Here is a 20,981-nt window from a genome sequence, read left to right on the forward strand (position 1 = left end):
CCACCTCCGCTTTCCCTCCTCGCTCGGCTCTCTCCAGTCCTTCCTCCTCTTACCCCGGCCCCTACTTTCCCCTTACTTTTCTTCAACTCTTCCCGACGCTCTCTCCCCGCTCCCGCTGGCCCCTGGCGTCCCTGGCTCCCTCTGCCTTTCTGTACCCGCCGCGGATTCCAAGCCTCTCCGCACCCACCCCTTCGCGCACTGCCTCCTGTCCTCTGTCCCTCCCACGACCTTACAAGACATCCACCAACGTGAGGGCTCGAGCTCGCCTCTTGTCCAAGTTGATTTTGATCACTGTCTCTGTTCGGCCCCCAGGAGCAAATCCCATCCGATTCCTTGAGAGTGGGAGGTTTTGATTCTTGAGACTCTTGATCTAGAGCAGCGAGCCTCCTTTCTTGACCTCCGAAGGACCCAGCCTCAGAGACGTGGGCAGCTAGCTCTGGGCACGGGCTTTCCCCCTCACCAGCTCAGGGCAGCCTGGAACGGTTCTCCCTGCTCCAGCCCTTCTTCTGCACGAAGACGCCCAGGGTCCCCGGAGCCACAGAACCACCGTCAGGGATCACACCCGCCCACTTCATTTCTTGCTGCTCTGAGATGGACTTCTTTCTCGTGGGCTGTCTCCACCCCTGAGTGACTGACGCCTGAATCAATACAGCCTAGCCGTGGCACCTGTTCTACCAAGAGATTATTGCCTCTGAATAAAGCAGGCGCCCAGTGATAAATCAAAGCAACGATTTTTCTCTTGCGCAAGTCTCTCTGGTGGCCGTCCAGGGCCAAGAGCAAATCAGTGCTCCCTCCACACCAGGCAACATCTGAGGTTTTCTGTTGTTCCCGGGCTCTCCGGAGTCACAGATGTTCACTCTAGAGAGGCTCTTACTATTTCCTAAAAGAAGAATCCTCCAAAAAGAAGGACCAAGGTACAGAGCGAATGGTACACATATATAGTCTTCATGGCAAGGTGCAATACCTTTGAACCACATACGCCCTTGGGGCCACGCCAGAGACAGAAAACCATGCTGTGCCCCCGACCCGCATGGCTATCCTTACGTTCTGATGCTATGAAATATTAATGATTCGAGAGATTACGAGGCATTCATTAGATGCTAAATGTCATTACTCCGTGATTTAATGGGACTTATTAATTAGCGCCCCACATCAATCGGCATTAAGGTGATTTATCTGCCTCCGATGGAATGGCATCTGTGAAGGTGGCGTGAGACGCTGCTGCCTTGCTCGTTTTCCTGGCTGTTCCTGCTCACCATCTTCAGGGGGTCTTTTTCTATGGAAGAGCATTACCTCTTCCGAGATATTCGGTTCACAGATAGATCCCGTAAGCAAATCTTGGTCATATCAGAACCCCATGTCCTTTTCTGTTGACCTGACAATGTGAATTATTGCTTGGATTTTCTCACAGCTTCAGCAAGAACTGTGGTGAGCTCTGGGTCTAATTAAGGAAGACAAAGAATTACAATTTTAGTGTTTTTCTCACCATCAGCTTTCCCTTAACAGGAAACACTAAACCCAGTAGAGGCAGCTTTATCAGGATTTATGAAAAATGATGGGACTTAGAAGGTTTCTTTTATTTATATTCTGTAATAGGTGTAAGATCATAGATCTTTCCAGATAGACTGAGTCCTTTTAACTGTGCGTCCAGTAGGCATTCAAAATTAACTTAGGATGCCCTGGGTCTTTTTATATTTTTTCTTTAAACGAAAAAGTATCTCAAGGTAGTTACTACGAATCTGGAGAGTCTCAGAGATTGCCAGCCCTTTAGTGTGTCTTCATTCCTTTATCATGTCCTCACCTGAGGTACTCCAAGACACAAATACTCAGCCATGTTTCATAGTCACATGATCATCGTCACAATACCCCTCTCCCCAAGTGAAGGAAGACAGCAGGAAACCTTCTCAGTCGCTGCTCTGGGACTTAAAAGAACATAGTGTTCTGCCTCCTTTCCCTAGCTGGAACTCTTTGATCACACTCTTCTTAGAAACTAGCATCATCCTTGGGGTCCATTGACGTCTCTGTTTAAAATCAAGCTCAGCATATAATCTAAAGGTTACTCCATGATGGATTGCCTTTGACAGTGTTTCATAAAAAATGTCACACATTACAAATATGGGCCAGCAGTGTGTAATGAGAGCGCTGCCTCTGCTGGTTCTGCATTAACGGCGTCGGAGGAAAGTGACGTGTGATGTGTGTCCTGGCTTTGCTACAGCAGCTGCACATTGCCTCGTCCCCGTTTTCAACATTCCGCTGTTGGATATTTCCAGTGATGAATTATCAGCCACCAACCACTGCTGCTAGGGAGTGAGGAATGCAGAGATGAGAAAACAGTTCCTATCTTCACCTTGTTTCCAACCTGGTAGCAAGAAAAACAGAAACAAAAACAAAACCCCTTGCACAGAACTAGATGCAAGTGCTGCTGCAGATATGTAAACAAAGTGTTTCGGGAAGGTGAACAGTAGAAAGACTAACTGCCTGGGGACGGGGACGCAGGTGGGCTGCGGAGAGGCAACTGAGTTAGTTCTCCAAGGATGGATTCCATTTCGCCAAGAAAATAATATCAGCGATATTAGCATTGCGTTCAGGTTATAACTCTTCAATTTTATGTCCATCTAGTACATTTGGAAATTTCAGCGTTTATGGACATTGTAAAACAAGTATTTTTCCACATCTTTAAGTTCTCTATTGGTTTCTTCCAGGCTGGATACAGAGGGGTGGAACTAGGAAGCTAAGCCAGAAGACAGGTAAGATATGAGGGCAGGTAGCTCTGCCCAGAACCAAAACGAGAAGGCATGGCTCAGCAGTGGCTGTGCTGGAACCTCAGCATTTTCAAACTTTGCTCTATTCGCTTGTCTAAAATTTGTCTTTGCTAGTTCCAGATCAAGTGCCCCAGTGCATCCTTCACAAAACAGCCATGTCTCGAAGCGACAGACAGAAATCTGGAGGATTTCCACCTGGGAATTTCACTGCATTGAACTCGCCGTGTCCAAACCTCAAGCTTGTCTTTCCCCACGTTATAGCTGCCCCTCCCAACCTCTCTTTCTCTCCTCCTGACAATTCACATAAGCCACTTAAATTCAGTATTTCAGAACTTTCCAGGTTGTTCAGCTTTTTCCTTTGAAGTGTCAATTTCATGGATCCTTATCTATTGCCACAGCTGTATCACCTCACCTCTGGATTGGCCTAACAGTGCCCTCCTTGGTGCCCAGCACTTCCCGCAGTCACCACAGGTACTGTTGCCAGCGCATCTCCTCGGCGTCTCTTTCTTTCTGTCACCTTCCATTTCCTACTTTTTAGGATAGAGAGAATAATTCGCTACATTCCCTAGAGTCCCTCATTTGTTGCTGATAAGTGTTCCCACAGCATTTAAATGTCCCAACTGATATATTGGCCATGTTTAAATATTTAGAGAGCAAAACACTTTTGCCTTCCTCAAACACGTTTGTCATAATATCTGAGTGCCATATGACATAGATCAAATTTATTATTAGAGTCAGAAGTTCTTACACAGACATTTCCTTATAAAAAGGTCTACACACACACACACACACACACACACACACTCCTCCACATATTCCAGAACTATGATGCAATGACAATGATTTATTGACACATCAATGCTAATCTAAGACCACTGGCCATAAAAATTCTAAGAGACTTTCACCTTTCTGTAATAGTGCCTAGATTCCAAGCACCACCCTTCCTTATTTTGAACACTTGGGTTAAGCCCGTGTCATTTAACCAAAACTAGGCACCAACTCTCACTAAAAAAAAAAAAAAAAGCAAGGCTTTCTTTTTTTCTGGTAATATCACACAATTTTTTCAGTACTTAATGTAAGGATGTACTCGATTATATTGTTGATCTACAATATGTCATTTCTAAAAATACGTGCGGTATCTTCTCTAAGTTTTTCTCTGGAAGCGATGTTATTTTCACTCGAGATATATTAAGCACTTCCAATGTAAGTGTTGGTGCTAAGTCTCACTGGATTCTGCCAAGACGAAGGAAGCATCGTCCGTGCATGCCCTCAGGGAGCTTCAGGTTGGTAGAGGAGGAAAACAGAATTGTAAGAGGCAATCAAGAGGGACAAGCTTGGATAAAGATGGCACAGAGGTACAAATAAAGTACAAGAGCAAAGCCCAGCCCAGAGACAGAAGTTTCCACTAGGGAAAACATGGGTAAGCCATATGGCATCAGTCCCATCTCAAGCCCTTGGAAGACACGTATTTTCTTCTGTGTCAGCTATGTCCAGGGCAAACCCAAAGTTAGATTTTAGAAGTAACGCCCACACCTCGGTGCTCTTCTGTATCCCACACATGTGGTAAATCATCCTGACAGTGCCATTTTGTCATGGACTAGAAGCCTGAAACCACAAAATACCACACAAAAAAAATCCTGAAATAGATGGTTCCTGATAAGTTTCTCATCTCACTGACACACCACAGAATGTCACCATTCTTTTTCACATTCCTGGATTAAGCTGTTTCCTTTTTGGATCCTTTAAGCACATATGGTGAGGAGAGGGATGTTCAAAGAAACCCATAACCATGTTAAATCCCACTCAGAGTGTGTTGTGCCAGCAGATGGCGGCTCGTTAATTGCCATACCTAACTACATTCACCACCTTGTCCGTGTTTGCATATACTAGGGCTCGAGTCCGTTCTCTTGGGCCATATTTGACAACCAAGGTAGAACCGGAGGTAGCTAAGATGTCCACTGCCTCCACTTCACAACCATCTGTGATGCTTCCCAGATGGACAAAAGAGCCACATTTCCCAAATGTCTACTCATTCTCTTAGACACATGAATCTTATATGACCTATGCAAAGACACCAGGCCCTGGAGCATGCACGTGGGTGCTTGGACGAAAACAGCCTGCCTAACAGAAACTCACTGCTTTCTACCCACGTACCCCGAGGCAGACAGTTGCCCAACCTCCCAGATACATAATTCTGAACAACTGGGCTCTAAGTGCCTACCTCACGTGGTCATGGTCATCATCTCCTTCCCACTGCCCTCTCTCCCCTTACTATAATACCTGTTATAGTAAGAACATCTGATGTAGATGCCATAGGTGCAAATGGCTAAATAATTCACTAATGACACATTTCTGTGTTATAATTTATATTCAAATAAAAGAGCCAATCTATTATCTTCACTTATCAAATACTATTTACAGAGTTCCTACTGGCCAGGGAGAAGGAATATAGACAGCATAAAAGCTCTGAGGCAGGAAAAAACTTTGTGTCATCAAGGAACTGAAAACAGAGCACTGTGGCTAGGGAGTAGTTAGCAAGGGATGAAGGAATGAGGAACAGCTAAAGTGTGAGATGAGACTGCAGCATTAGTCAAGTTCAGCCATACACGGAGCTTGGACTTGAATCAAAAGAAAATCTTTAAGGAGTTTTAAGTAGGGAGAGGACATGAATTGATTCATGTTTTTAAATGTCACTCAGACTGCTGTGTGAAATTGGTTGGGGGCTAGGGATGGCAGGTATCAGTCAGGATAACCAGTTAGGAGGCAATGGTCCAGTCAAGGTAGGTACCATTAGCACATGTGCCAAGAAGACAGAAGCTGAAATAGAGAGAAACGGATGGAGGTCAGACAGTACAGAATCAGTGTGAATGCAGGTGATGGAGACCAGAAATCAAGGACCATACACCATTTTCAGCGGGAGATCCTAACTGGCTTGCCATGAGCTCAGAGGGGAGGCTGGGGGAGAAAAACATTTGGAGAGAGAAGCAGAAAAATGCTTTGGACATGTGGGCTTTGAGATGGCACTTAACAAACCCAGTGGAAAAGGCAGTTGGATGTGTGAATTTAAGACTAAGAGAAGCAGCCTGGCTGAGGGTGCTGCTTGATGGTGGAATGTTTTCGTGTTGAGGGCAAGGCTCTGGGTTTGTTCCCAAGAAGAGGGAGCAGGGAGAGTTTAGACTAGAAATTTAGATTTAGTGATGTCAACATATAGGTATGAATTGCATATTGACAATTAAATTCATGGGACTAGATGAGATTATTCAAGAGAAGTGCGGCTTTAAAAAGATGAGAGACTGAGGTCTAGGCTGTGAGAAAAAGTACAGAGCTTCAGAGAAGATTCCAAGCCTCTGGTTCCTCATCTGTGAAGTGGGGATAAAAATAGAATCCTTCTTATGGATTCTAGAAGAATCTAAAGACGACAAACTCAAAGCACTTACAGGCACACTGAACGTGAAGGCTGATGCACAGCAGGTGTTCAACATAATTGACAGCTGTTGCCATTGTTATCATTTATCATCTCCAACAATAGCTGGGGACAGCTCACTTTTTGTAGGCCATAATCCTGTGATTAGAACATTACCAAGGACTGGGTCCTAATGAGGAGCATGAAGGCCTGTTTAAAATCCCTAAACACATAGATGATTTCCTGTGGTATCAGTGAAATGATATGTACCCAAAACTAAGATGAACCATTGTGCTCTTTCAATAGCCTATTTTGTTATGGGCCCAGAAAAGGGGTTTAATGTGTTCTTGTGTGGACAGCAGAAATGAGCTGGTGGGGCATGACAAGGTATCTTCATCTCCCATGTTCTTTAGAGTGGACGAGTTAGAAAGGCCTCTGTGAAAAGACAGAGCTTTTGCATAGCTGCTGCATCTTACAGACACAACTCATGTTATGTGGGTAAAAGTATCTGGACTTTTCTTTCTAGAATAAGGAATAGAAAAACTCTCAGAAGACAGGGGGACATTAAGTCAGCCTTGAACAGCAACCGTATAAGATGAGAAAAAGAAACACCCTCCCTTTAAAGAAGGGGAACGAGAGAAGGACAAGGATTCAGACCAAGTCCAGACTCAAAGATGCATCTCCCAGAAGGCAGTAGGCACTGCTGTTCAAGTGAGGAGGGACGGAGACGGCACTGGCAAGAGCTGGGTCAACATTCCTGATCCTCATGGCCATCTGGAGACAAAGACTGAGTCAAATTCAAACCAACAGGAGCACACGGGCACCCTCTCCCTTTGAAAGCAAGGTCTTACCCTGGACAGCTCTGTTTGTGTCTTCAATTCTTGATTTAGATAAGTCTCTTGAAAACTGGGAGAATCCAGGTTTTCGTTACCTTGGATGTGAATAGCATAGCTCAGGACGTGATCTGTTCTTCACAGCACTCAGTGTGCCAGGATTTCATCAGGCACTGTGGAGTGTGAGCATCTGATGTGCACGGTGCTTGGAGAACCAGGCTGTCCTTCTGGAATGAGTCACCAGCCTGGCAGCCCTCTTCACACGATCCTCATGGTCACACCTGAGCCCCTGTAATGAATGGGCTCCACATGGCATTGATAGTCACTCAAGGAGAGACTCAAATGAAAGCTTGGGGACAAATTACCATCTCACCTCCGACTACCGGACGGAGATGGGCAGGACCTTGTCATGGTCAGATTTATGAGGCTGATTAAAAGAGAGAGAGAGAGAGGGAATGCATCAGTGGCCAAAAAGGAATCCAAGTAGGTGGCGTTGATGTATGAGCTCCATCTGCCTAATTTATTTGGTGTCGGCAACCTGCATGTGATGGAGAGCCTTGGGTTGTGTGAGTGGCGAGTCAGAGAGAGGGCTGGCAGTGGGGGAGATGTCTCTCAGTGTTTTCCAGCCAAGTCACCACACGCCGTGGAAACCCTGCGGAATTCCCAACACGACAGAAAGCACTTTTCTCCTAGCAACCCTCACAGTTAGCCAAAAGAAATTCCTGAAGTTTCTGCTGCTGAAGTTTAGTCACAAATAGGCAAGGTTACCTTAGGGTGTCCAGGGCAATTATTTAATTACTCAATTTATTTTTTTTCCAAAGATGCCTGCCTGGCTGGCCCCACCTTGACATTTGTGGGTAATTTATTAGATTTGTCTAGTCTCTCTTGGTGGCTTACAATTTCCTATATCAGCCACTTTCCCCAAGAATCCCAGGCTTTGTTTTTTTGCCAATAGAATGAGAATTTAAAATGGTAGTCATGGCAGTAATAATTGGACTTATAGGGCTCAATTTATTGTAGTTTTAATTATATTTTATTATTTGAAATAATTTTCAAATTTAAATATATTTCGATCATATTCTTCCCCTCACCAAGTCCTTCTAAATTATCTCCCTCCTTACTCACACAACTTTAAAGTTCTTTCTCAAAAAATAAACAGAAATCCAATACAACAGAAACCCTCAAAAACCAAGAAAACAAAGTAAAAACACACCCCAAAAGAAAAAAAGAACTTCCAATCTGTAACCAAATAAAAGCACACACTCACACACACACACACATGCACATGCACAGGCACACGCACACATAACACAAACTGTGGAGTCCATTTGGTCAACTACTCCTGAACATGAGGCCTGCCCGGGAGGGGTTGATGATCTCGGTGTCAGTCTATCGGAGGAAACTGATTTTCTCTCCCCCGGCAGGAATAAGTAAGAGTTTCGTTGTTAGCCCTTACCCTGGCGGCTGCATTTTTATTCATTCTCTCATTTGTTCACTTTTTAATGTAACAAAACAAAATATAAATAAATAAGATTTAAAAAACTATTACCTCAAAGTTGGACAAGACAGAGCAACAGAAGGAAAAGAGCCCAAGAGAAGGCACAGGAATCAGAGACCCACCCATTCACACACTCAGGAATTCCATAACAACACTAACCATGAAACCATAATATATAGGAGGAGGACCTGATACAGAGGCCTCCTGCGCATTGGGTCTGCCACAGCAATCTCTGCACTCTAGAACTGGGGCTTCTGCTGTTATGGCAAGACAAAGGTCCACTCCTCGCTCGTGGGAGGTTGTGCTACTGACCAGACCCCACGTGGAGAGACCGGAATAGGTCTGGTGGAAGAGTGGCTGTGTGGCAACCAATGGGTCCTGAGGAAAAAAGCTGGTTCTAGCGCAGCACCTAACATGGGAGCCCATAGGAGGGCTCAGCAGATGAAGGTGAAGGTGCCCACTGCCACGCATTATGACCTGAGTCCTATCCCCAGGACCCACACGTTTGAAGAAAGGATTAACTCTTGAAAGTTGTTCTCCTACCTCACACACGTGAGCTGCCACACCATGAAACACACACAGACACAATAAATTATAGATTTATTATGGAATTATAAATAAATTATAGATTTATTTATTATTATAGATTTATTATTAAGATTTTTAATCTTATTTTTTTACAATTTGTCCATTTTATATCCCATTTGTAGCCCCCTCTCTCATCTTCTCCCTGTCTCACCCTCCCTCTGTCATTCCCCCTTCCCCTAGTCCATTGAAAGGGGGAATCCTCCTCCCCTGCCATTTGACCTTAGCTTATCATATCTCATCAGGACTGCCTGGATCCTTGTCCTCTATGGTCTGACAAGGCCACACCACCAGGAGGAAATGATCAAAAAGCAGTCTACTGAGATAATGTCAGAGACAGCCCCTGTTTCCCTTACTGGGGGCCCACACGGAGACTAAGCTGCCTGTGGACTACATCTGAGCAGGGGGTCTAGGATCCTTGGTTGGTGCATCAATCTTTGCAGGCCCCCCTGGGCCCAGATTTTTTGGTTTTCTTGGTCTTGTATAGCTCCTGTTCCCTGCAGGTCCTTCTATCCATACCATCATCCTTCTTCCACAAGACTTCCTGTGCTCTACCCAAAGTTTGGCTTTGAGTCTCTGCATTTGATTTGATCCCCTGTTGGGTGAACCTTTAAGAGAACAACTATGGTAGGCTTCTATCCTGTTTCTTCTCTTCCACCATTTCTGCTGTCTATCCCGTTTTCCCTTCTGAATGAGGATTAAGCATCCTCCCTAGGGTCCTCCTTGTTGTTTGGCTTCTTTAGGTATGTAGATTTTAGCATGGTATCCTATATTATATGGCTAATATCCACTTATAAGTAAGTATATACTCTGAGTGTCTTTCTGCTTCTGGGTTGCCTCACTCAGGATGGGTTGCCTCTCTTCTAGTTCCATCCACTTGCCTGCAAATTCCACAATTTCCTTGTTTTTAATAGCTGGGTAGTATGATAGATTTTTTTAAAGGATTAACTTGGACCCCTTTAAAAGAGAGAGTATATGCCCCAGAGAGGTACTGCTTCTCTGAACTGGCGATATTCCCTAAGGCTAGAATCCTCTAGAAGGTTCAGATTAGCTATCGCTAAGCCTGCTTCACTCACCTACCCATTCTTTCTGAAGGAAAACTCCAAGAAAGACTCAGCCTATTTATCCTATTGCTTCCTTCTTCAGCCATCCAACTGGCATGTATCTCTCCATGGGGCTCCCGGGCTGTTCTCACCTCCTCTCATGATCTGCGAGGTACACGTTTCCTTTCCAATGGAAGTTGTCTTCCTGTTTATTAGCCACAGTATATCAGAATACTAATAAAAACTATACCTTAGAGCATAGCCCTGTGGCCATAGGCTTGTGACGCCTCATTGATTAGCACAGGGATGGTGTTCTGCTGCTTACATGGCAGATGTGGGGGCTGGGAAGATGGCTAGGTGGAAACAGTGCTTGTCATACAAGCATGAGGGCCTGAGTTTGGATTCCCTGATATATGCAGTGTCCCTCTGTGATCCCAGCACAGTGAGGCAAGAGGAGATGGGAGAGTCCCCAGGAACTCACAGGCCAGATGACTTAGCACACACAGCAGCATGTAGTAAAAGACCCGTCTCATGCAAGGTGGAGGCAAGAACTGATACCCAAAGCTGTCCTCAGACTACCACATGCTGTCTAGGGTGTACTTTTGCCCACACACCTTACACAAGCCCCCATACATGTGTGGGTGCACACACACACACATTATATACATGTATAAAGAAAAACAAAACGATAAAAATAAGGTGGTGGCTGTGTCATGAGACAGGATGACCTGTCTTACTCTGACCCATTCCTAGTGATGCAACATATCTGGTGACTTAGCACGTTTATTTAGAAATACCGTGCTCCAGCTGGGCCATTGGTCCGCTCTACATTCAAGCCAAGCCCTTATTTAAGATGCTGAACAGACTGAGATCAGGAGAAATCAGTTCTCCCTTGCCATGTTGAACTTCAAGATTTCCTGCCTGTACCACCCAAGGAGGAGGACCACGTCAGGCATGACAGGGTTGACAGGGAAGACAGGGATGACTTGATGTGTTCTTGCTGGCTCTTTCCAGCTGTTCTGGAAGAACAGAATCCATCCTTTAAGTCATTTCACGGAGCCTTTCGCCTTCCCCCCCACCATGAGGGAGGGGGGTGCTGCTTCAAAGTTGGGAATGGGGCTGGGTAAGGAGAGGGTACTTGTTTCCCTTTAAAAAGTTCTAAGCACTCACGCACAGGAAACTGCTACAAGCCTGTTTTATAGCTGAAGGACCTGAGACCTAGAAAAACAGTGATTTACCTGGAATGATGTCCTCGCTGGGAATAGAGTCCCTGTCTGAGCATGCTTGCTTAGTTCTGCCCTAGCTGTGTGTGTCACAGAGCATATAAACTAACTCCCCTAAACCTCAATTACTTTTTCTGAAAATGGGGACATTAGAGGTTTCTTGTCTTGTTCAAGACTTAAAAAGTGCTTTGAAAACTCTGAAAAAGAAAGGAGTAACAATGTATTAGTATTGTTACTAATATATAACAGTTATTAGTGATATCAGTAAGCTGATGGAGTGAGGGGCAAGGCTAATGAACAATTAGACCAGTAGTTCTCAACCTGTGGGTCTCCCTTCAGGGCTTGAACTCTCAGCGTTAGGAAGATAGAGAACCACGGACTTAAAATCATAGTTTTCATCCTATCTCAAAAGCCATTTCACACACTAGAAATACATGCCTATGAAGTATTTTCCTGATAGCCTCAGGCTACTATAAAACCTCCTTGGCAGTTACAGACTTGCTCTTTTTTGGCTAGTGTGTAGTTCCAGGCTAACTCTGAGAAACTTGTCTGAAACACTTTTAAATTATTCAAACTTCTTTCTCAGATACAGCTCCAGAAACAGTACACATTCATTACAACCTTTGCACTACTACAGAAATGATCCAAGGGATGGCCTGCTCACCTTCCCCAGTGCTGTTCTGCATGGGTAGCACGGGGGCCGTACATGGGTCCACACACGCAGCTTTAAGATACATAAATGGTATGCATGTATACATATCGGAACATACCTGACGGTTGTCCTTAGGGGCCCTATGGTGGGCATTTCACACTCTCACAGAGCTGCTGGCTGCTTTTCATGGTTACGTAATGCTCCACGGTGGACATGGGTCATGGTTTGTGCTCGCTCTCTCTGGTTAGATGGTTTGTAACTGCTTTGGAGACAGAGTCTCGTGTATCTCAGGCTGCCCTCAAATCGGACACAGCCGAGGACGACACTGAACATCTTCTGATCTCCCTGCCTCCATTTCCAAGTGCTGGAATTAGAAGCTCGTGCCACGACTTTGGGTCAACGTGGTTGGTGCTAGGGATCAAATCTCAAGTGGTCTGCACTTGAGGCAAGCGCGCCACCAGAGGAAATCTATTCCAGCCCTCCAATTTGTAATTCTTTTTTTTTATTTACTTAAGCAGTCTTTAATGACAGTTGTATATAAGAGGCCTCCACTCCTGCACCTTCTCCAGCGTTGCTTCCTTGCATTTGCCCTTCTCCTTTCCTACTGATGGCTATTCGGCATCCCTTCGCAGGGTCTTCCTGTGGTCTTTGCCCAGCTTTTGCCTGGTGATAACACCTTGCTGAGGTGGGGGCCCACGAGGATGGTTGTGCCATTGGCCTTTTCTTGATGCACTCGCTCAGTGTAAATGTCATACTTCTTCCTGCACATCTGGACCCCTTTGCCCATCCACAGGCCTTTGCAGTGTCCTCGGACAACCTGAACCTCAACATCTTTTCAAATGGGCTTGGACCAAACCTTATACTTTTGTCTCAGATCTTGGAAAGAGGGGAAGAAATGGTCTTCCTCTGAATGTGAGAAGATGTGTTGAAATGCTGTTTGCCGTTCTTGCTTCAGTCAAAAGTCACAAAAGGATTGAACTTCATTTTGCAATCCAGAGATGTCTGCAAAAGGATAGAGCCAATTTGTAATTCTTACATATGGTATTGTAATTAGCCTCATTCTGTACATACATGTGTGAACATGGGTTTATTTATGACACCTAGTATTCACTCAGTGGAAACCGTTTCCTTTCCTTTTTTTTTTCCTGGATGTCCTGGAACTCATTCAGTAGACCAGACTGGCCCTGCACTCAGAGATTTCCCAGCCTCCCAAATGCTGGGATTAAAGGCGTGAGCCACCACGACCCAGCTCCCTTTCCTTCACTTTAAGTAACTGTGTTGACTCCTACTATTCTTTGGTCACCAACCATGTTTCTCAAGAATACTACTGTTTCAGAACTGAGAGTAGCACTGCAGGCTATTACATAAATTGGGGAGCATTATCTAGTGAGCTTTGCAGAGAGACTCAGCCTTCATATCCTCCCCTTCTCGCCTTGTCAAATCACACATTCCTGTTGACAAGAGGCATCCACAAGCAGAAAAACACTTCTGAGAGCATCAGCCTAGGATTGTTTTAAATATACTGAAGAGGTCATGTCACAGTCAGTTTCACAAATAACCTCCTAATGAATACAAACAAGAGGACTTCTCTTCCAAAAGCTGAGACTCGTCTCCATAGGAGACAGAGAACACTGATCCCTCACCAGCCAAACGAGGAGGCCCTTGAATGCCCAAGGCAAGGTTCTAGCCTGGTAGGGTGCTCACAGCTCCAGCCTCTCTCAGCTCCCACATTCCCAGCCCATGCATCTCGACTCCAACTCCTGGGAAAATGCAGGAACAAATTCCAGCTTCCTGAGTTGTCCGTAGTTTCAAGAACATGCATTCTGGGGGCCCGTTTGCACTTATTAAGCTCTCACGGACAGTCAGTTAATGCATCTGAATTTCTAGACCAAATAATTCACCTGCTGCATTTGCACTTTTGGCTGAGCCATGGTTTTCCTAAATTGAAACATTTCTTAGGCTCAAAAGATCTCCCTGGTGTTCGAAAGCAAAATTGGTTTCCTATAAAAGCTTGGCATGGCTCTCATTAATTAACAGAGAGCAGAATGCCTCTGTGTGTTTACCTTCACAAAGTGTATCCATGCAAGCCTCGTCTTTCCCAAAGGCACAGTTTATTCCTATAGACCAGAAATTATGAATGTATTTAAAGATAAATGCATGTCTTTTACCAGCAGGGAAGTTTTGAAGAGCAGACTACACACTTCATCAAAGGACAGCAGACATGGGGATGTGAAAATTAAATACAGCCTCTTGGTAAGAGAGAGTAAATGGTGTAAGCCTTTCAGTTAGTCTAAGGCCACTTTTCGATGGTTTGGCTCAACATTCTCAACAATATATAGGCTATTCATCTAGCCAGTCACTAGCTATTTTCTAGCTATGTAAATTTAATCTTATTTGGTAGAGCAGAAGTGTGTTTGTGTGTGTATGTGTGTGTGTGTGAAAAAGAGAGAGGGGTTTCATTACTAGTTAGAATTTCAAAGGTTAGAACTCTCCCTTTATTTGTATTTGTTTTCTGGAGACAGTCGCAGGCTGACCTTGAACTCTCAGGTTTCTGATGCTCACTTTACAGATGTGTGCTGCCAGGCCCAACTTAAAGTTACATTGTTTTTTGTTAATTAAATTTGTATTTTTATATTAATTACAGTTTATTCACTTTGTATCCCAGCTGTACTCCCCACTTCCTCCCCTCTCAATCCCACCTTCACTCCCTCATCTCCTACTATGCCCCTCTCCAAGTCCAAGGATAGGGGAGGTCCTCCTCCCTTTCCATCTGACACTAGCTTATCAGGTCTCGTCAGAACTGGCTGCATTGTCTTCCTCTGTGGCCTGGCAAGGCTGCTCCCTATCCGGGAGAGGTGGTCAAAGAGCCAGCCACTAAGTTCATGTCAGAGACAGTCCCAGAACCCCTGCTCAGATGTAGCCCATGGCAGCTCAGTATCCAAGTGGGTTTCCTCGTTACATTGTTTTTAAATGTAGTGTAGAGGTGTGGTTACAGTTCAGTGGTAGGGTGTTTGTCTAGCATGCACAGTACCTTGGGTGATCTTTAAAAACAGAGAAAGACAGAGACAGACAAAGAGACAGAGAGAGGCAGTGAGGGAGACAGGGAGGAGGTGAGGGAGGTAAGGAGAAAAGGAGAAGGGGAGGGGGAGAAAGAGAGAGACTATATATACAAACACTGAAATGTTGTCAAGCCTTTAAAAAGATAGGAACCTCATTATTTGTGACAACATGGTATTTCAGAAAGACCCAGTCCTGGCAGTTCTTACAAGAACTGTCCACTGAAGATATAAGGTAGCATGAACCCCCACCACCACCCCCCAGGAACAAAACAAAAAAGAGGCAAATGGAGCCATGGATCCAGGATGATACTCAGAACAATTTGTTGGAGACTTGTGGACAAAAATGTGTCTTAAGGGTAGTAATATAGGTGGATCACCACACTCCAATACAAGAGAAAAGGGTTCACATGCTAAGCTAGACAAAGGTGCAACAATCAAAGGTACCTGAACTTTCCCAAAACCACTAAGATGTCCAACATCATTCTGGGTATCGTGGTTGGCACACCACATTCAGCTGACAGTCTTAACAAGCCACACATCTTGTAATGCATGCCAGGGTTAAAACCAGTGCCCTGGGATTATAACTAAAATGCCTGCCATCCTGGCAAGCTAGATAGCTCCATGTGGATGACCCGGAGAACACTATGTTGATAAGCCAGGCTTAGAGAGATAAAAGTGACTTGATCACATCTCTATGTGAAATCTCAGATTCAACTCTGTGGTGGTTTGAATGAGAATGTCCCCCATAGGCTCAGATGTCTGAATGCTTGGTCTTCAGTTGATGCATCTTTTGGGAGGAGGTATAGAATGTGTGGCCCTGTGGGAGGAAGAACGTCACTGGAGGTGGGAGTTAAGGGTTTAAAAACAATGTGCAGTTTCCAGTTTGCTCTCTCTACTTCCTGCTTGGGGCTCCAGATGTCTCCACTTTTTTTCCTGCTGCCACACCTGTCACTTGTTGTTGTGCTTCTGCTCTGTCATGGCAAGTGACTATGGTTGAAACTTTGTGTCATAGCCTTAAATTTTTCTTAAATGTTCTCATTACAAGTAGGAGAGGAAATGGAAGCTGTGTGAGGTGATGGGCAAGTTTCTAGTTTGACTGTGGTGATCATGTAATAATGTATACATATATCAAAGCATCAAATTGTAAGCTTAAATGTCTTAAATACGCACAGTTCCAATTTGTCATACTTGAGCAAGGCTGAAAAATTAGAATCTGTTCAGATCCTGGAGCTGGAGAGTGAGACTGAAATAAATGTCCTTTGTGTGGTTTGCTTTTAGTTGGCGTCACCTGAGTCACGACATAGTGAAGGCTCTGAAGTGGTTTATAATGTTAGCTACGTTGCTATATGAATTAGATGATTTCAAGCCATAAAGTAACTGGGATTGTATTCAGTGGTAGAGTGACTTGCCTAGCATGCACCAGGCCTTGGGTTCAATCTACAGATCTGAAAGAGAGGGGAGAGGGAAAGAGAAGATGGTGATGACTTGTGAGTATGTCCTTGAAGTCTGGAACCTCACTGTATCATCATCATCATCATCTTGCTCCTATGACTTTTATAACAAGGCTGGGGAGGGAAGTGATGCTGGTAAACACTGTGTTCAATAAACACTTGCTGACTTTAATTAGAGATGATCTCCTATGTTCTGTGATAGAAAACATCAAACATTTTAATTTAAAAATCCTACTCAGAATCCTTCAGGCTTGTCGCTCACAAGAAGCAGGAGGCGCAGCGGGACCATAGCTGAAGGAAATAGCTTCTTGGCAGTCCTCCTTTCTTCCCCCCTTCTGTTGAAAGCACTGCCAGCGCCAAACAGAGCATGTGTCCCGGGAGCACAGAGCAACATCAATTCTATTAAACTGAAAATGGAACAGAGTGCAGAGTCCAGCAGGCGAGAGGCTTGCTGAGGTCTTGGCAGCAAAAGGCAGGCAGAAACAGGCACAAGGAACCGGAGTACAAGCCAGGCCAGCTGCAAACCCGAAGGTCTTGTGTCCATGCTGACAGGTGCCAGTTGCTGCTGGTTAAAGGATCACAGGCCTGCAGGGTTCATTTCCCAACCTGCTCTGCTTTGTCTTCTTACACGCTCCACTCTGTTCTCCCTGCTCCCTCACTTCAGCCTGCTTCAACCTTGCACCCTGTTTACTTTTTCTTTTGAACAACCCACCACTCGTGGTGGTGGGTTCTCTTCTTTATTTGGTAATGCCTGAATGGCTTCTCTTAAAATAATGAGTGTCAGGGCCTCTCTAGCCAGCCTTGGGGACCCACTCCTGTGACTGTTTCTACTGGCGAGCCCAGGCATTTAGCCAGGCACTCTCCCTTGGCCCTTGGATATAGGAAAGTCAGAATCGGTCTCAGATGATAATCCTTAAACTATGTTGTAGAGTCAGGCACAGCCCAGTCTGTGAATACACAGATCTTCAGCTTGAAGAGAGGACCACAGGGGCAGAAGACTCACGGGGAAGGTACAGTTAAGGGGCATCAGGCATCAGGCAGGGGGTTGGCAGTGGGCACTGAAGGCCTGGTAACCAGGAAGTGCTCAGGAACTATGCAAGGCCCAAGCTTTGTGTCTATGTCACTGGACACTGATGGGAACAAACTCCATAAGAGAGCCTGTTATATTTCCTACCAGGATTGATCTTATAACTGTGGTGGGCATTGGAGTTAGAGCTGTTTGGAATTTAGCTTTAATGAGAGATGGGGGGGTGCAATCAAAAGAAAGGTGAGTGGGAGACATGGCAATGACCATACTTTCTGGAGGAGGCGGGGCCTTTGAAATTATTTTGTATGATGAAAAAAAAATGTTGCTTTTTCTTTCCACTCTCATAATGTTTTTAGAGAACTTTGGGGGAAAGAAATGAAAGCTGGCATAATTAACAATTTTAAGTTTTCTAAACTAAGCACAAAACTGTTTTTGATAACATACATAGATCTTTTCACAAACCAAGATTATATATTTATAGTAGGAATATCTGGTTAAAATAAGGAATGAACCTCCCTTTTGGAAGGTCCAAATCGGATAACAAGTCATTCAATAGAACAGCGAGTTCAAGGAAATGCCCAGGTTACAAGGTAACATTTGAACTTGTTCACCAAGATCAAAAGGTCTCCTCCCAAAAGTATGTCAGTAATTTAATCCTCCCTGCCATGTAATCTGGTTTGCTATTGTAAATCAATGCAAATATCACGACAGCAAATGCTTAAATATATGCTTCAAGCCTGGACAATTGCCCAGAAGTAAAATGCACCCAAAGATCCAATATCCTGACATTTAATAAAAGTTTGAATTATATTTGCAGCCTGCTATGATTTAATTTTCCTGAGTTCAATATTTAATAAAACTATAAAAATCTATTACATGTATCTTGTGCCATTGCGCAACTGTAGCCGACCTGTCTTGTTCTAGCGCCACACTGCAACAGATTAAATCCCAATTTCCCCATTAGCTAGTTGGGTAACAAATCATTCAATCTATCTGTCCTTCAGTTTTCTCCCCAGTCAAGTAGGGAATAAAAGAGAATACTTAAGACGGCTGTTGGGACGATTCACTGGTTGTACATAAAGAGCTTGGACCACGGCTGGGCCTGCCGTGGGGGCTCCAGCCAAGTTAGTCAGGTTTAACATCTTTTAAAGTGGAACTCGTACTCTCTCTTTCTTGTTTTGTTTGCCAGCTGATGTCAAATAACTGCACACACTCTTTTTAGAGAGAGAAGAATCTTCTCAATTTGTGAATTCAACAAGGGCAATCTGAGGTCGAGTGAGCCCATATTTGCAGTGATCTATCTTGACTCAAACATGAGCCCTGTGAAAGCTGATGTTAGGGCAAATTTAAACTGTCATGGGCTTCTGGGCTCTGATAAAACGTTCACGAAACCCCAGAAAATGGAGAGCTGGTAAGTAACATACTGTTTATGACTCATTCGGCCATTTCCGCTGCGAGCCCTCTAATACTCAGAGGCATCCCTAGAGGCTGTGGACCATCAAGAAGCTAGAAGATAGGCAGCGATGCCGGTTTACTGTGTAAATGAATGAAATGGACCATGCGCCTTGACTTGACGAAGACCTGATAATGCCTCTTTTCTTCATGAGCACTCGAAATGCGTCAGAGCAAAGTATTCATGAGAGTGAGACATCTGAATGCAAATATTTTACTGAATTTTTTGTTCTCTGTAACACTGTGGGGGACTTTGGTTTTCTTCCCGGATTTCTTATGATTTGGGGAGAATGTGGCACAGGGTACATAATTTACAACAGTTTCTACCTATCAACAGTTTAAGAGTGTTTAACCTGTAGGACAGTCCGGGCTAGAGCTATTACCCTGTACCAGTTTAAAGGGTGACAACATAATGGAAATGGAAAGATTGGATTTTTCTAAAATCATATACCTATTGACCTGAGCGTATCAACCTGAGACCAAGTCTTATCTGACTCCAAGAAAACACCACTTTCAACTACTGCACTGCAGTAAACACTGTTCTCTGTAGCACCAGGGGAGACGGCTCACTGCGTAAGGTGTTTGTTCTGCAAGTGTGAGTATCTGATTTGGTATCCTCCTCACCTATGTAAAAAAAAAGGCAGGTGTGGCGGTGTGGGTCCCAGGCGAAGAGTTAGAAACAGGAGGATCTCAGGAGCAAGCAGGCCAAACGGACCAGCTCAGGCTCAGGAAGAGATCCTGTCTCAAAAACTAAGGTGGGGAGCGATAGAGGAAGATACAGGACATTGACCTCCGAGTGCCACATGCACACACGCACACACACCAGTACACATTCATACATACAGCATACAACACCAAACACATAAACGGACTCACAAAATCATAACAGAATCATAAGATAATTAAAGAATCTTGCCTACTTCACTATCGAGAAAGCTGAAGTGCAAGCCAGGCGTGGTGACAAACACCTTTAATACAAGCAATAAGGAGGCAGAGGCAAGCAGATATCTGAGTTCAAGGCTACTCTGCTCTACAAAGTGAGTTCTGCGACAGCCAGGGCTACACAGAGGATCTCTGTTTTGAAAGAAAACAAAAAACAAACACAAACACTTCTCAAAGAAAGCTGAAATTCAGAGGTATGAAGTGCTTGTCAAAAGGCTTCATCAAAGGAGATCCTGGGACTTGAACTCAAGACTCCTGAATAACAGCCCAAGACCCTTTCTCCTGAACCTAGTTGGCTCGTTTTACCAAAAGCAACAGTTTTTTAACTTTGGTAAGCCAGATCCTCCCGACAGAATGCTAAGAATGACTTCCTTTTCAGGCATGATTTGCTCTTGTTTCACAAGTTTTATCAATTCTTTTGTAATCCCCAAAATACTGACACAAATTAAATTCTGCAGTTAGCCAAAATATCATGGTTGTGTTTTTTTTTCTTTTCTTTTAATTTTCCTGAATTTGAAATTTCAAGCTCAGTCATAATTCCTGATACAGACTCCTTCCCAGAGAAAAAAGAGAAAAGGAGGAGGAAGAGGAGGAGGAGGAGGAAGAGAAAAAGAAGAAGAAGAAGAAGAAGAAGAAGAAGAAGAAGAAGAAGAAGAAGAAGAAGAAGAAGAAGAAGAGAAGGAAAGCCAATTCAAACTAATCATGCCTGCCACTTACTCACCAGATAGTCGCCAAGTGGTGACAAGTTCCTTGCTGAAGTCCAGCATTTTACCTATAGTGCTTATTGTGCCCGGTTCATTTGTTGCTTTTGCAGTCATGCAGGATGCAAAGATTGCACAGTCATATTGGCTTCCAAACAGATTTCAAAGGAGACCCAGGGAGGCTAATCTGTGTGTGGTGGGTTCGTAGTCCCTGTAGCACTTGCCAGAGCAAGCACAGTGAAGTCTAAGCTGCCAGGGGTGACTCCAGGATACCGAAGATGTCAGGGCTGGAGGACTTATGCCAAGAAAAGTAGCAGCAATGAGTGGGGCCAGCTCAAGAGAAGAGGCCA

At 44.4% G+C, this 20,981-nt stretch overlaps 1 long non-coding RNA gene and 1 pseudogene across 1 annotated transcript; one reads left to right on the top strand and one right to left on the bottom strand.

The window, feature by feature from the left end:
• The first annotated feature begins 1,016 nt into the window (after positions 1-1,016).
• LOC132646318 (uncharacterized) lies at positions 1,017-3,754 on the top strand. Its single transcript, XR_009584474.1, has 3 exons — positions 1,017-2,588; positions 2,703-2,747; positions 2,877-3,754. It is a non-coding gene; the product is annotated as an uncharacterized LOC132646318 (long non-coding RNA).
• An 8,766-nt stretch (positions 3,755-12,520) lies between these two features.
• Positions 12,521-12,983, bottom strand: LOC110550241 (large ribosomal subunit protein uL24-like; annotated as a pseudogene).
• Positions 12,984-20,981: the final 7,998 nt, after the last annotated feature.

The sequence above is a fragment of the Meriones unguiculatus genome, chromosome 1 (assembly GCF_030254825.1).
Source record: "Meriones unguiculatus strain TT.TT164.6M chromosome 1, Bangor_MerUng_6.1, whole genome shotgun sequence".
NCBI classification, from domain to species: Eukaryota; Metazoa; Chordata; class Mammalia; order Rodentia; family Muridae; genus Meriones; species Meriones unguiculatus.